The sequence below is a fragment of the Silene latifolia genome, chromosome 2, assembly GCF_048544455.1.
Source record: "Silene latifolia isolate original U9 population chromosome 2, ASM4854445v1, whole genome shotgun sequence".
Classification (NCBI taxonomy): Eukaryota; Viridiplantae; Streptophyta; class Magnoliopsida; order Caryophyllales; family Caryophyllaceae; genus Silene; species Silene latifolia.
In genome coordinates, this window is record NC_133527.1 from 21,329,023 (window position 1) to 21,332,832 (window position 3,810).

The window sequence follows — 3,810 nt, forward strand, 5'->3', positions numbered from 1 at the left end:
AAAATACGTCACATACAAAATCGACTTGGTAATATCATAATTACTTGTGCCAAAATATTTTACCAATTTATAAATCACAACTGATTGTATTTATAACAATTCATTCAATTTAATTGTTACATTAAACAATTATTTCATCCGAGTAATTATACAATTTAATTACTCAGACCGTATCTTATTTAATCACATTTCAATATGATACGTAAATTTTACTTCCAAAATCGTCCGTCAATTTTCAAGTAATTTAATTAACTCGTAACATTATACGATTAATTAAATAATCAATTAAGAGGGTTGCCCTTTAGGTATGACCTAGGGGGTCAACTGATCACCACCGTCACGACAAGATAATGTCAAACTCTAGTAAGCCAATCATTACCGATATATGTTGACCAGTTTGATGAACAAAATTACTTCCCAATTGTATTCATTTTAATGAGACTTAAACATGTGATCATCATGATCAACAGTCGTGATCGCATTATTGTCGGAGGACACATATTCCAACAAAAATATAATGATACAACCCAAAATAGAAAAGGGAGACATATGTCCCTAAAATGTATGTGACATAAAAAGGGTTTAAGGGTCACAATGAAATAAAACCAGTCTAGGTCCCAAGGTTACTTTGCTCGCTAGCTCGTTCATGTACCCCATATATGCATCACCTACCTGTCATTCGCATTTTATACAAATACGAAAGCCACAGTCAGTGGGGAGTAACTCCGAGTTCTCCCAGCCACGAAATGTCATAATTAATATAACATGTAAACATAAGAATATGAATATGAATAACACATAGCCTTAGCATATAGATGCTAGACAATCGTGCTTATCATGTGAACAACAATATAACAACACATAGTCCTAGCATGTGAATACTAGACCGACTCATACTACGCTATCATGTGAATCACATAACATCCAGGAATCCAAACTCTATCAACCATAGCCGGCTTGCATCTCACCTTCTATGATTCATAGAATCATCAAACAAGAAAGGGCAATATATCAAAGACAAGCATAAGTTCTTAGCACCGTCAATAGTCACTCTGTAACTCGAGTCTATACCATGAGGTAGGGAAGGTAATCGAACCGGTATCTTGGCTCAGCGGTTAATATTAATAAAACATGGCCAAGACACAACACAACCCTAGCCTAAAATCTGCGCAGACCTAGACATGCGGATACACACCACCGCACCCAAGACCCACAATTTTTCTAAAACAAAGTGAGTACCCTAAGGAGTCCACCAAAGGGTTGGCTAGTACTTAAGCTGACCACTTACTATCAAAATAAGTAACGAGGTCATGCCCCAACTTGGATATAAATCCACTAGTCAGGAACACAAAGGCTATCAAGTAGTGAACATATACTCGTCAGAGACTATAAAGACCTATCTATGATGAAGGCCGAAATACTCACCTAGGACCTAGTCCCAGCTAGTCCCAGCTTGAATACTTTAGCCCACACCACACAAGACAAGTAAGACACTCACTTAACCATAAGAGGGCAAAGAGTCCAACTTACCAACATAAATGCTAACATTCTATCATGTGAAAGGCTATATAAATGTCTATTCAGCACACAATCCAACAGTATCCTCAATATCAATAATAATCCAAATTCCAGCTAACCGTTAATCTCATAATTTATGAAAACAAGCTAAAATGGCAACAAGGCAAGAAGACTCAAGTATAAGGCAACCAATTCATCCAACAACCAACATGTGAAATGATAATTACAAATATCAAGGCATAACATAAAATTTCCAATAACAACCAATCTCACCTCAAAGACAAACCCTCGACCCGAGTCCCGCGACGGGTCATCGGTCAAATCGAGGTCGATGGTTGGTTTAAACCTAGCTTGACCAAACTCGTTCGGTCAATCTGGCCCAGCTCAGAGTCTTGGCCTACTTTGGCCCAAATTACAAATTTTATCGCTATATTATTCTCATGTTATTTCCACTTTCTATCATGTGAAAAATGAAAGTAAAACATTATCAATCACCTAAACACTTAACAAACAACAAGCACCACATTTACTACTAATGTGACATTAATTCGTCGAGTAACTCGGAATAGTTACCTTAAGCTAGCAAAGAGACAAGCAATAAACTTGAGAAAGCTTCTAAAACCCAAAATTACTCTTCATCTTCAACCACATATGAGTCACCTAAAATAATTATGTGAAAGGACGATATTAACGAATTATCGTTATATAAAATATGAGACGGAAATTAATTTAATTATATTTTAAATAAACCAAACTAACGTCAAAACAATTTATAGATACGGCCCAAACTCGCGACTTAGCCAGGCCACTGCCTAGGCCACGGCCAGGCCACTGCCTAGGCCACGGCCAGGCCACAGCCAGGCCACCCTTATAAAAGTCACTCTCGTCCCAAAAATTAATTCAATCTCAACTCTCTACCCCATCTCTCTCATTACTCTGTCCTACTCATTACTCCGTCTCATAATATAATACTCCTATAGTAACCAGATTTCCATCTCAATTTCAATATCGATATTGTCAAAGGTTCAAAGAACCGTGCTCAACACTTAGAGTAAAACTCTAAGCTACTCACCCATTAGCCCGTGTCAAAGAAAACAACAATTCGAACACGATATATACGAGACCAAAATCGCCAATCTATACTCAGCATATAGTACGATAGCGGATAAATTTCGAAATCAACCTGAGTTTGTCAATGTAAGATGAATGATCATATAAATCCTCAACATCCAAGGTGCGTAAACAACATGTTCATCATTATCTTAATGCTTCAAACCTCACTTGGATAACACTCATCAACAAATGAATATTTCTTTATTCATCACGAATTCTGCAAATAGCAAATCCAACTAATCTTACCAAAGTACATCCAATTATGCTAGATAAGCAATATCCCCTTCGCCTCAACCTAACAAGTGTATACTCTTTATCATAAACCTTCATAATAAAGGTCCACAACACATCAAAACTTATTCCCCTTACCAAAAACAATAACTTGACAGTAGAAAATTATAAATATTAATAGTATAATAATAACAGTCTAGTCTAAATAATCAGTTAATCAAATTTCAACATGTAAATCACCAAAACAACGTCAATTAGCACATAGTCATGCAACCTCAAACGATATTAATAATATTAGGGCCGGTAGAATCGTGTTACCTTAAACGCCCCTTATTCTTCGAATAAATGGTCCACAAGGCACGAGCCTCACCCCGGGTCTTCGAATCCTTCATAAAAGGGCAAGAAAACGGAATAAAGAAGCTAAAAGACGACACTTTTATAAGACGGCGAAAGACGAAACCACTACAAAAAGGAGACTTTCTTACCTTAAAAGGAGGAGGAAGGAAAGGGGATGAGAATGGTACAAAAATTATCGAATTTGGTTGAGAATGGAGGCGGGATCTGAGGTTTAAGGTGACGAAAATGGGGTAAACTGGTTGTTGGTTGTTGTTGCTGATAGAGCGAAAGAGGAAAGGACGAAATGAAAGGGAAAGTGAAGGGGGTGGGGACGGTAGGTTAGTAATAATAATAATAATAACACCAGCTAGCTTGCTAGCTACTAATTATACGTACGTTTCTTCATCGTTAAGTAATTTCGCTCGTTTTTAAAATCGTCTCGAGTTAAATAAAAGCGATTTTAGTAAAGTTTTTCGAGATAAAACATACTCAATAATAAATAAACTTAATGAATGAAAATAAAATAAACTCAGCTAGTTAACTAAAATAATACGAAATTAGCTCGAATCGGAATTATTAGAGATTTTAACTAAATTAGCGGCTTTTAAAGAT

At 36.4% G+C, this 3,810-nt stretch overlaps 1 long non-coding RNA gene across 1 annotated transcript; it reads right to left on the minus strand.

Annotated features, from left to right (window-relative positions):
• Positions 1-516: 516 nt before the first annotated feature.
• Positions 517-3,497, minus strand: LOC141628699 (uncharacterized). Its single transcript, XR_012537178.1, has 4 exons — positions 3,348-3,497; positions 3,181-3,248; positions 2,092-2,178; positions 517-672 (listed from the first exon to the last, which is right to left on the minus strand). It is a non-coding gene; the product is annotated as an uncharacterized LOC141628699 (long non-coding RNA).
• Between the last annotated feature and the right edge of the window lie 313 nt (positions 3,498-3,810).